At 54.5% G+C, this 12687-nt stretch overlaps 1 protein-coding gene across 4 annotated transcripts in view; it reads left to right on the top strand.

The window, feature by feature from the left end:
- Positions 1-12687, top strand: part of CBFA2T3 (CBFA2/RUNX1 partner transcriptional co-repressor 3) — a 112158-nt gene that overhangs the window by 45708 nt on the left and 53763 nt on the right. The window lies entirely within an intron of this gene.

Here is a 12687-nt window from a genome sequence, read left to right as displayed (position 1 = left end):
TCTGCACGACAGCGAGATCAATAATGTCTCAGCTGAGCGATGTGGCAGAGAAGAGAGAAGTGTCTTTGAATGACCCCTCAGGCCTGAATTCTCTTGTAAACTAAGGGCCCTTTACATTAATTTGGCGGTGAAAAGGGCCATTACAGTGAATGTGAATGTCATTTATGCTCCCTTTACTCTGCCAGAGTGGGGCAAAGAGCCTCAGTGTAAATCAGAATCTGATCCTGAATGTTTAAAGACCAAGCCTACCCCTATGGATGGCAGGAGGAGTTTTGCAATTACAGAATCAGGCCTTTAATGTGGCTAGTGAAAACTCCTGCCAGAGACTTTCCCACGCCTGACCCCTCCATCCCTACCCAGGGTGCTCTCGCCAGAAAGGGCCCATCTTGTTTTTAATAGGGATAGTCAATCTGGTAGCAGCGCCACCTTTTTGTACCCACAACTTTCCTTTGGAAGATGCGCAGCATCCGGAAAGCATGCAAGGCACTTCCTGTTCAGTTTGCAAAACTCCTGTTGATTCCCCCTCCCTCATTATTTTATTAAATCTCAAAGAGACAAAAATGTGTGAAAACTGAACACAAGATTTTAAAAAAGAGAACACCAGAGAATCCAACAGCCCATGTGCTGTCAGCAGCCTGGATTCTGCTCCTCTTGAAGTCAATAGGAGCTTGGCTACTGCTATCAATAGGGGCAGAATCGGGCTCTGCCGTTTTATATAACATTCAGCTGACTAACATTCAGCAATTTGCATACTCCAGGGCCTGATCCTGTAAACGAGCTCACGTCGTGCTCCCACTCATTAGGCCTTGAGAGAACTCTAGAGTTCTGGCATCTTCCTGGCTAACCAACTCTACTTCTCCGCCTTCCAGTCACTCCTCCCACCCTCTCCACCTCCTTCCTCCACTGCTCTCTCTGCACACAAGCTCGCCAGTTTCTTCCAAAAGAAAATGGACAAAACATCACATGATCTTCCCCCTCTGCTCAGCAGCCTTCCCCTCCTACGACACTCTCCTTCTCCCCTGCCACAGCCGCAGACGCTTCTCAGCTGCTTTCTTCCACTTGCCCCAGTGATCCCATCTCCTGAACTGCCCCCACCTCCTCTCATCCCTGCCTTACTCTCCTTAGCTTCTCACTCTCCTCTGGTTCTTCCCCCCCACAACACCACCATGCTTCAGTCTTTCCCGTCTTAAGTCACCCGCCCTTGACCCCACTGGCCTCTCCAGCCACCCCCTTCTCCGGCTCAGTTCTAAGCTCATTGAACGCGCTGTCTGTCATCACTGGCTGGAGTCCCTCTCCTCTGATTTCACCCGAGACCCTCTCCAGTCCGGCTTCCGCCCCTTGCACTCCCCAGAAACTGCTCTTGCCAAGGTCTGTAGTGAGTCCTAGCCCAGTACTAGCCCTCCAGCTGCATCCTTCTTCACCTGGCTCCAACAGAGCCATTCCTGCTTTACTTCTGGAAATCCTGTCCTCCCTTGGCATCCGTGACGCTGGCCTCTCCTGGTTCTCCTCCTGCCTCTCTAATCATTCCTTAAGCGTGTCCTTCAGAGGATCCACCCCCTCCCTCTTCCGGCTTTCTGTAGGGGTTCCACAGGGCTCTGTCCCTGATCCCCTCCTCTTCTCCCTCTGCACCATATCTCTGGGGTATCTCATCTGCAAACACAAACTCAACCTCCACCTCTGTGCTAATGGCTCACAGATCTGTTCTGCTCCAGACCTGTCTCCTTCCATCCAAACCAGGATCTCAGCCTGTCTCTCTGATGTGTCCTTTTGGATGTCTAGCATCAGCTCAAGTCCAACGTGGCTAAAACAGAACTCCTAATCTTCCCTCCCCCATCCCAACCTCCTTTGATCGCCGTGGACAACTCCGCCGTCCTGCCCGTCATGCAGGCGCCTCATCTGGGCATCAGCTTCAATTCAGACCTCTCTCTAGGTCTTCCCACCCAGGCGATGTCTAAATCTTGCCAGTTCATTCTGCAGAATATCTCTGCATGCAGTCTTTCCTATCCACCCAGGCAGTTCAGACTGGTGTCCAGGGTCTCATCATCTCAGTTTCTGCAACAGCCTTTTCTCTGGCCCTGACAATGCAGCCTTGCCTTGCTCGGACCCATTCAGAATGCTGCTGCGAAGATTGTTCTCCTAGCCCCTGGCTTTGAGCACGTCCCTCCTCTCTTCGAATCCGTCCACCGGCTCCCCCTTCTCTACGGGAGCTGCCTGTCTTTGCTCTTCCCAGCCTAGCCCCATGAAATGTCAACTCACAGCTCCAGCTGATCCATTTAACTAGCCTCTAGCACCTGCTTTCTCCCAGGCTGCCCCTCATGCTTGGGAGAATCTCCCCATAAACATCTGCAAAGCTCCCTCCTCCTCTTCCTTCAAATCCTTCCCTGATACTCGAATGAGAATCTCTCTGTGTTTGTACAGCTACTGGCCCCAGTGGGTCCTGGCCCACCCCAAGATCTCCCATCCGCTCCGATAATACAAATAATCAATCCTGAGATAACAACTGAGGACTCTTCTCAGAGCCCAGCAGATCAGAAACCAGCAAGTGCAGTGAAAGTCCGTGAGTCACCCCTGCCTCATGCCAGCGCTCCGATAGCCATCAGTGGTGCATGTCAGGCGAGTGGGATTTGGCCCCGTAAGCAGCAATTTAAACTCCGTCACCTGCCAGTCCCTGCTCCATGGAAGCTACCCATTTCTGTGGCCTCCATTCCCTGTGGTTTTCGCATCCCTCGCTGTGCCAGGTGTCTTGCCCTGCCCTGCTGAGGCTGGGAATCGTTTGAGATGATGCCAATGTCTCTCCCCACGACTGCCCAGGATACTTAGCCAACATGTTCCTATTGATTTCAGTGGGGCCTTTGAATCGGGGTCAAGCTTGTCAGCAGCCTTAGACCAAGCTCTTTGGGGTGGGAACTGGCTCTGGCATTGGGTGTTTATAGTGCCTGGCACGACAGGGCCCCGATTCCAGACTGGGGTCTCTAGGGGCCAGATCAAAGGTCTTTAGGCACCTAAATATCTTTGGAAATGTGGCCACAATAGAAATAATAACAGAGCATTCTAGCGAGGCTGGAGGAGTGACTGTCTCAGGCAGATCGCAGGACCCTCCCTCTGCTGCAAGGCCTGTAGGAAATTGGCGGATTTATGATGACTGCTTGGAGGAACAGATGGGGAGAGCTGACACTTTGTGTATTCATAATAACCAAGAGGAATTTGTGTTCGTGCATCTATGGCTGTAAAAATGGTGTGTCATTGTATATGATTGGCTCTCGCTCCTCCCCACCCTCCATATGCCACTTGTCTTCTTGGGTAGGGCAGGAGCCGGGCATCTGACCCTGCTGCTGCTGAAGGCAGTGACAAAACTCCAGTTGACTTGGGTGGCAGATCAGGCCCTAGGTCTTTGTATATGCTGTACAGTGCCCGGCACAGCAGGGCCCTGGACCTGACTGGTGCCCTGCGCTCTTGTAATACAGACATTAACAGCCTATTTCCTGGGGGTGCTCAGGCTCCTTCCGCCAATAGCATCAAAGAGGTTAACGCTGACGAGCTGTCGGGGAAAGCTCCTCATCTGGGGGTAGGAGAGGGCAAAGGCTGGGTGGGGTTTTGTGTTGCTGCCTGGGGTCAGGACTCAGGCTACTTGCCAAGCACCAGCAGCACCTGATCACCAAGCAGGCGTGTCAGCACACGCTCCAGGGGCCTGCAGTGCTCCAGGCGTGTACGGCCGGATCCCGTTGCTCTGTTTACTCGCCGTGTTTAGTGAATATGTTTAAGATCCAGGAGTGCCAGACAGCTGGTAAATAGCACGAGGGGCTGTGTGTGTCTTTTGTCATGTGACTCCATCATTAATCACTAAGCTGCCCACCTGTTCCTCCAGGAAGTGACGCAGCGTCTCAGGTAACAGCTAACGGGATGGGCTAGTGACTGGCACTGGTGGCGAGGACAATCGCTAAGGCCAAGCTTGTTGAACTCTGGTTGTGGGTGTCCAGCGGGAAGACCCGTTGGGCCTGGTTGTCAGAGGTGCTGGGCACCCAGAGGGGTTGGGAACAAAATTCCCTTGTGAGAAGAGGGCTCCAGATGAATCCGCTCTGGGGCTTGCTGCACCTTCCACTCTGAACTGATATGGCAATTCCTGCAAGAGACAGAGTAACTGCTCAGCTCCTGCCTGAGGGGAATTGCCCCCCCTTTCCTGCCAAACTGGCTCGAATCCCCTGCAAGATCCTGTAGACGCAGATGCTCCAATGTGCAATACCTGGGTTGAACCTGAGATGGTTTTATGGGCCAGGCTGAAATGCACCAAATACTCCCTTGTAGAATGTGCCCTGTGAGGAAACCCGCTCCCCACTGCGACTGCTCCCCGGCCCCATCTGCTTGCTTGGAAAGCTTCCCACAACTCTGATGCAGAGGGAGGAGGATGAGGAGAGTCTAGTCCAAATCGGCCAGCAGCCCGAGGGATCGCTTAGCAATCTATTGCAGACAGTCTTGGTTTGAACGGTGCAATAAACACCCCCCAGCCAAAAGCACTGAAGGGTGGTGGAAGGAGGGGCCTAGTGGGAGGAATTCACACCCGTGTGCAGTTAAAAAAACACCTTGCTGGGGCCAAATGCATCCCTGGTGCAGTCCCTCACCTTTGGTGCAATTACACCAGGGATGCATTTGGTCCACAATGAAGATGTTGAGGTGGGCAGGCAAAGTCAAGTCCCCTTTGCCCTGCCCCCGTAACCACCTCTGCGACTGTGGGGCAAAGGCCCAGCGGTTTCTCTCTGCAGGCATCCTGCTAACAACGTTTGCAGGCAGAGACACCGCCTCCCTTCCACAGGCCTGCACTCCAGGTGTCGGAGGGAACCCCAGCCTGCCCTCGGCTCTGCTGTACTCCTCAACCGTAGCATCTCTGTGCTGCTGGGGCACGCTCAGACCCGATGATTCCAGGTGGGACACTGTTACCACCCATGGAGCTGCACCCATTCCCCCCCTTGCCCACTGGCTCTCACACTGACAAAGCAGAGGTGGGAGGTGTATTCAGGGGGGAGCCGCAGACCTGTTCTCCGTGGTATAATGTAATGATAGAACATGCTGTGGTCCCAGCCGACCCTAACAACTGAGTGCTTAGTATCTGGGGTGATTGTCCTGCATCCATTTCCTGCTGGAACCATCCACCAGCTTTGACTGTCTAACATCTTCAGCCCAGCAACATGTAGGGTTGGGCCGTGAGGGTTGCTGGGCTGAAGATGCATCTGTGCGGATGACTCTCCGGGACAGTTATTCTCCCCTCTGGGCTTTCTCAGCAGCAGCCTGCGTGCTCCGTGTCTCTGATCCTTCGGTTGTGAGTGATCCTGGGTAGTGAACATGGTTACCTAGCCGCTCCCTCTGCCTCAGATCGCAGGGTGGGGCTGATGCATTGGGGAGAAGGGAGGCAACCTCCTGCACCAACCCCTCCGCACCCCCCATGGCCAATGCAGAGCTGCAGCTTAAAAGCCAAATTAGCCCCAGCCGTGAGGGTGTGCTGTCCCCGCGGGGAGGGTGAGTCACATTGTAGAGAGGAGGAATTCCACTGCCCCTCACAGACACGCTTTGCTCTCCCTGGTAGAGGTGTAAGGACCCTTGGCTACAGAGTCCCTGTGTTCATGCAGGGGCAGTGGGTCCTCCTGGAGCAGAGACCCAGCCAGGGTTTGCAATATTGGAGCGTAATTCAGAGCACCCAGTGCAATCCAACAGCACAGCAGGGCTTGGCATCCCATTTCCCACCTAATCCCTGGGCCAGGAGGTTCCCAGATATGTTGCCTCTTAGTCCTCAACCCCCAGGAAGTCACCTGATGAAGTTAGCCTGCTCCATATACTGGGCTCCTTGGGACCAGAGTGAAGTCCCTTTTAATCAGGCTTGGGGAAGCCGGCTGGTGAGAAGGGAGATGGGCGTGCTGCCCTCTGGTGGGCAGGGCCAGCCTCAGGTTAGTGGGGCACGCGGGGGGCGGGGGGGGTAAGCATGCGTGCAGCAGGCGAATGGCTCTCCAAGATGAACCCACTCCCTGCGAGATCCTGGCCTGGAGGCGAGGCCTCCGCGTAGCGGCTGTGAAGTGAGCCGAAATCTCCGGAGCTGGCTACGAGCCATTGTTTTCACCAGGCACCGTAATCCATCATTATCTGGGCATATTTCTGATCCTTGCCAAGAGCAAGGTGGCGAGGGGAGCAGGGGGGTGGGGGAGGGCGTGTGCATCACGCTTTCCCTATTCCCATGCCATCCTTTCTGCTGCCTGTGTGTAATTAACAGAGTAATTAAAAACAGGAGGAGTTAATTGGTATTCATTTATGTGGCAGATGTTTTTAATTGAGGTATGAAACAATTTACCTGTTTACATAAACAATAGCGAATGAAGGCTTGTAAACCAGAGATTAAAAAAAAATAAAGAATTAAAATGATTTCCTTTTCTCACCAAACTGGCGTCTCACTGGGAAGCAACAGCCAGGACACTAGCGGCCGCTTCTGAACTGATGGCAGAGAATTAGGGTGTGATTATTATTTATCTGAGTTACAGTCACCTGACTGAGATCAGGGCCCCTGTACAAAGACATAGTGAGATTCCCCCAAAGAGCTCACCATCTAAATAGACAAGACACACAAAGGGTGAGAGGGGAAAGGTCACGCAGCAGGTTATTGGCAGACTGGGAATAGACCCAGATCTCCTGGCTCCCAGTCTAGTGCACTGGCCGCTAGCTCACGCTGTCTCTCCAGTGGCTGTTGGGTTTTTAATGTACATTTATCCCCAGAGGAGTGCGTCATTCTGAAGTGGGTCCAGCTGTTATATTTGGATTGGGTCCTCCTCCTCGGAGGCATTTGGGTTTGTAGTCTGGCCCATCTCTAACACACGTAGTTCCTGAGGGTTATTTGTTGGACGACAATGAGGAAACAAAGAGGACCGGGACCTCTGCAATTGGCAGACTAGAGGAAAGTGAGTCCATGTAGTCCTTGCAAAACTGATTTAATCAGGGCTCCATAGTTAATGTTAAATAAAACTGGCAAAGTGAGATGCAAACTCCTGGCCAAGTGATTCTGGAGTTCTGCCGTCTCATGGTGAAATGACTTGCGTTCCCGAGCGCACCCAGTGGGTGGAGCCCTCCCCCGCTGAGGCATGCTGGGAGGAGGCTGCTTCGCCTGTCTCGCGATGGAAGAAAAGCTCTCGTTTCATCCCCGTTGCCAGATTAGCCCGGTGTGTGTTCATGTGTCAGGCCGCAGGGGGCCCAAGGTCGTGGGGTATAGTTGTGAAAGGAGGTTCCTAATTCTCCAAGGACAGGCCTGGCAGTGTGGGGATCTGCTAGGACCTGCCAGCTCAAGGCCAGCCCACTGTAACGAGAACATTTTGTCAGAGCGATGGCCCATGCTGGGGAGCGCAGGAGACGGGGCTGCTCTTCCTGGCGGGGCAGCTGGGAAGGCTCTGCCTGCAGGAAACTTAGAGCAATAACCCTCGGCCAACAGATTGGGCCTGGTTTCAGGGGGAGGTGGACTGGGCCCCTTCAGTGCTTGCACTCGCCCCTGCGGTGTCTGGGGTGGACGTGGTGCTCCGAGATCTCACCTGGCCCTGGGCAGGTTCTAGACCTGGCTCTGGGCCTTTGCAGGAGGGGCTTTCTGGAAAAGATCAACTTGAGGCCGTTGGCCCCTGGTTTAAAAAAAGAGCTTAAGAAAATGCCAAGTCACTATCCCACCTGCCTCCTTGTGCCTGTGACGGGGAGGCGACCCCAAAGCCCTGTCTGATGAAGAGGGGTATCCGGAGGCAGTGCTGTTGCTGCTGGGAGGAATGGTGCCAGGACTGGGGAGGTCACAGAGAGAGCCAGTGTACCCCAGAAGCCTGGGGGAAGACTTTTCCCCCAGCTGGACTCCTGCACTGATATGGGCAGGGCGATGTTAGCATGGGATTCCCTGCTGGGCTGTGAATTTCATTACTGGTAGTTTGCGGCCTCCGGGAAGCTCAAGATCTTTAGAAAAGCTGGACATGCAGAAGGCCGGATCTATTGCATCCGAGGGTCAGGGCTGCCCGGGGGGGGGGGGGGCAAGTGGGGCAATTTGCCCCGGGACCTCCAGGGGCCCCACAAGAGCTTTTCAGGGCCCCTGGAGTGGAGTTCATCACTCGCTCTGGGGACCCCGGAAAACTACCTGAAGGGGGGTTCCAAAGAGGATGGAGCTCAGCTGTCCTCAGCGGTGGCCGATGACAGAACAAGGAGCAATGGTCTCAAGTTGGGGTGGGGGAGGTCTAGGTTGGATATTAGGAAACACTATTTCACTAGGAGGGTGGTGAAGCACTGGAATGGGTTACCTAGGGATGTGGTGAAATCTCCATCCTTAGAGGTTTTTAAGGCCCGGCTTGACAAAGCCCTGGCTGGGATGATTTAGTTGGGGTTTGTCCTGCTTTAAGCGGGGGATTGGACTAGATACCTCCTGAGGTCCCTTCCAACCCTGAGATTCTCTGATTCTATGATCTGTCTGTGTGTTTCTAATGCAAGGTCCACGCCCGTATAACGTGGGACCATTTAACATGGCGCTTGCCAGAGGTCATGTGCTGGGTGAGCCAGGGGCTCAGCTGGGCTTATGGCCTCACAGCTCTGTGTTTCTTACCACTAGGCAACACGGCCACCAGTTGCTCCTCTGCTGAAAATGGTCAAGAGATTAACCAACAGAAGGGACTCAGCTGACTCCCCCACTGCACTGATCTCACAGGCCTTCTAGGGGGATTGCTGGCGGCAATGTAGTGCCCATCTGGAAGGCACCAGTGAGGACTAGAAACCCCTGAGTTGAGCTCAGCAGGGACTCTAGAGAGCTGTAGGGAAGGGACAAAAGCCCTGCCAGTGAGGACTTCTGAAATCAGACTGGAAAACAGGCCAGTCCTGCCCTGCACCGAGGACCTAGCTGGGTTGTTCCATCTCTGAGGGCTCCACTGAGACAGCGGCACCTATACAGAGGGAGGTGTGAATTTAACCTGATCCAGGCACACCAGTGCAAACGCAGTGAGTTCGGTAGAAGGCTCACAGCAATTCGGCTCCAGTCAGTCAGGACCCAGTGTGACTCAACCAAAAGAAGCCAAATGTCGCCTTTGGCACTGGTGTCACTGGATCGGTTTAAAAGCTGACTCAGGTGGTACCGGTGCCATTTTCTTGTGTGGCCAAGCCAGGAATCAAGGACCCGTCCGTCCCGCCCTTGGGCACAGAGTGACATCTTGTTCCATGTTCTCCTTGCGCCGGGGCACCAAGTGTCTGGCTGGTGAGATGCTGGTGAGACACCTCCACCGCGGGCATCTGGCACCTCCCAGCAGCAGGCCCTAAGATAGTCACAGAGAGCAGGAAGGGGCCTACCTGGAAGGCAGAGTCTCTGCATCGAGGTCAGCCAGACACAGGAAGCTCTAAGCTGCGAAGGGGCAGAACGCCCCAGGTAAGAGGGTCCCTCTGATCTCCCAGGTTACCCCAGTAGCCTCCTTCGGCAGCCTAATCAGGTGCTGCCAAGGCCCATGTCCTGGCTGGTGAGAAGTTGAGTCGTTAAATGTGACAGCCCAAATTGCTCCCTTCCAGGAGGCTGTAATGGCACAAACAGGATTTGCCTGGGCGATGGTAGCAGCAAAGGGCACTTTCCATCACTGTCCTTGGGTCTGGGATCTGAGCGACACTGAACTTAGGAGGGAGCGGGGTAGAGAGGGGAGGTTTGGACACCTGAGCTGTTCCAGAGCCCTTCTGTCATTGCTCCATGTCCGCCTCCCAGCACATCTGGTTCCCGGCTTTCCTGCAGCGTTTGCTATGTCCCCATTTCGAAAACATGGGAGCGTCGAAAGCCAGGTTTCATTTATATGATGCATGGGAGTTTAATTTATTTGATATGATTTTAAAAGGTGTCATTTGTCCTGACACAGGCTTGGAACAAACTGAAAGCAACTGCGCCTGCTCCCCTGCCCCCGCCCGCTGGGCTCCCCAAAATGTGCCGCTTCAGATGAGCTGCACAATGTTGTCATGGCAAAAAAAACCCCAAGGCATCTGCTCAGAGCATGGCTGTGGGATTCCCAGTCCAGCCCCTGTGGAAGCCGCTGGGAGGATCTGGGTATCGCTCTGGGAGGACATGAAGAGAAGGAGACGGTTCTGGAGAATGCACCTGGGGAAGGCTCTGGGCCCAAAGCTGCGGGGACGCTTGGGTTCTGGGTTCTCCTGCTTGCTTCGTTAACGAGCCTTTGTGTCCTCAGCTTGTTAGCCGTTTGCTTTTCTTCTGACCCCAGACTGCATCAGTCTCGTTTATTTCTGCTCCGATCATGAGCTTGGCTGGTCGGGGCCTGCCCCCGCCCAGCACAGAGCAGAGAGGTGGCCTTGCAAACCCTGGGGGGACGGAGCCAGGTCACTCTCGCTCCTGACAGCATGGGCAGAGGGCAGCATGTCACTAAGTGCCTCATTAGTCGGCTGAGGCGGCAGTAATCGGGAAATCCCCCCAGCCACTCCTCACAGAGGCGGTGCTTCTTGGAGGGACACTCGGGAAGGAACTGTTCTGTGGGTCTAGATGGGAACCCACTGGGGGATGCTGTACCCGCCTTAGCATTCCCCAAGTCCTGCCATCCTGAGCCAGGCAGAAATCACCCTGAGTTCACAAGCAGTCCCAGGAGGGGCTGCAGAGAGCGTTGTCTGAGGAAGGATGGCAGGAGCTGGCCCTTCATCATTCTCTATGCTAAATGTGGCTGTCGGTGCCGGAGGGGAATCCTGCTGCGGTCCTGCCCTGGGGCTATAGCCCGGCTCGTTCTCCTTTGCACGTCCAGCAGTTGCTGTAGGACAGGGTCTGCGACTCGTGATTCAGCTGTGCTGGCAGCAGCGGTGGCTCAGGCACCAGTGCAAGCCAAGGTCAGATGTCCCTGCCACTGTCAGGAAATCCTGCAATGGGGACGCTGCCTGAGGCTGTCTGTGCTAGAGCAAACTGCCAAGTTAGTCCCTGTTGCCCCAAGCTTGCGTCCCATGCACCAACATAACCCAGGGCAGTGTTGCTTTTCACCGTTGGCTGGCCAGAGCGGTCACAGGCTAACACCCCCGGGAACGCAGAGTGTCACCTGCTAACGCAGCCACTCGGCAGTGGGGAGGCAGGTCAGCGCTACTCGAGTGCTGCTTCTCCACTGGCCCCTTTCCCAATTCCCTCCCCGTGCCCAGAAAGGACAGACAATGTCCCCCCCCAGTGCACTGCGAAGGAATTCATAGAGCGGCTCAGCTCAGCAGCACCAAGAGCTAGGGGTAGGTCCCCAGAAGTCTTAGCACCACACACGAGTGAGTGCAGCACCCGTGTGACATGACAGCTCCCATGTGATTTCACCACTCCTACTGGGGCTAGGCTGACAAGAGTGTAGATAACTCCAGTGAACCCTGCTGTGAGGACAGGGCCTAGTACGCAGAGAGCCATTATCTATCTATCTATCTATCTATCTCTCTATCTATCTATCTCTCTATCTATCTATCTATCGTAGTGCCTAGGAGAACTCGAAAGGAGAGGGGCACTGTTGGCCTAGTCACTCTACAGACACGCAGTAGGTCAGTTTCAGCCCCCAAGAGTTTGCAGCCTGTGTTACTGATCTGTCTAAGCCCAGGTGCCGCTCACCATGGTATCTAAGCATCACTTTCTCTCAATCACATCAGCATCCTCACCCGTCGTTTTAAAACCCCCGTGATAACGGTAAGCTTGTTTCTGCTGGCAGGACTGAGAGAAGGGAGGTTTCCAAGTTTGTTTGCTTTGGGAGAGGCTCAGATGCCATGGTGCTGACAGACCTTAGACACCTAGCTAAGGGGCACGATCCTGATGTGAAAACCTGCATCCCTTGCTCGGTGATCGCATTTCTTCCTCCTAGTCAACACGGGGAAGAGAGCCAGATTATTGTACAGCAGGGTCAGCAGCTCGTTTACGTGCGGTTCTGTTGTCAGGGAGGCAGGATCAGAGCTGATACGCCTGAGAAGAAGGGCTCTGCCCTGGTTGTTCCCCTGGAGTCATGTCCCAGAGGAGATAAGAAATGTACTAGTAAAACATTTGACTAAGAGTGGAGAGAAGGTTTGGCAAGGTGCCGGTGGAGACCAGATGGCTGAGAGCCCAGCTGCATGCAGATTCTGCCGGTCTCAGGTGTGAGGAGTTGAATCCTAAAGTGATCCCAGGAAACCCTGGCCCCATGGGGCTGGGAGGCGCGAGGGTTTCTCTGGAATGCAGTGATTTTCCATTTCAGCGGGTACTGAAATGCTCTCACTGTGCCCTGTGCTAGGATTGTTAGACTCTCCTGAGGGCTCTTGGGCTCTGAAATCCCCAGTTCAAGGAGATCGTCTGGTTTGTTTTCTGCTCATTGCCAGAGCTTCGTAGGGATCCAGGTTGGGTGTTAGCACCGCTCGGATCCCCTGCGTTAGGCCAGAAAGAGCCGCTGCTGATGATGAGTTTCACTTTGCCTTGAACTCCTCTGCTGCCTGGGCTGTCACTGCACGAGGAGGATGGTGACAGAGTGACCCCCCTACACGTTCTCCAGAGACACCTCTGAGTCACATGTTTTTTCCTTTTTACCCCCCTCTGGCACGGGAGGCACTAGTGACCCCCTTCCCCCACCATGGAGGGCAGGTTACATTGGCCTCCATCGCCCACTCAAGGAAGCTGCTCCCCAGGGGCCATTCTTTGGCAGGATGAGCCCCTCACTCCATCGCCCCCCGGGGGCAGGCTGGGCTCTGCTGGGG

Source organism: Gopherus evgoodei, chromosome 12, assembly GCF_007399415.2.
Source record: "Gopherus evgoodei ecotype Sinaloan lineage chromosome 12, rGopEvg1_v1.p, whole genome shotgun sequence".
NCBI classification, from domain to species: Eukaryota; Metazoa; Chordata; order Testudines; family Testudinidae; genus Gopherus; species Gopherus evgoodei.
The sequence above is the reverse complement of the archived record's forward strand: the minus strand, read 5'-3'. Positions and strand labels throughout refer to the sequence as shown.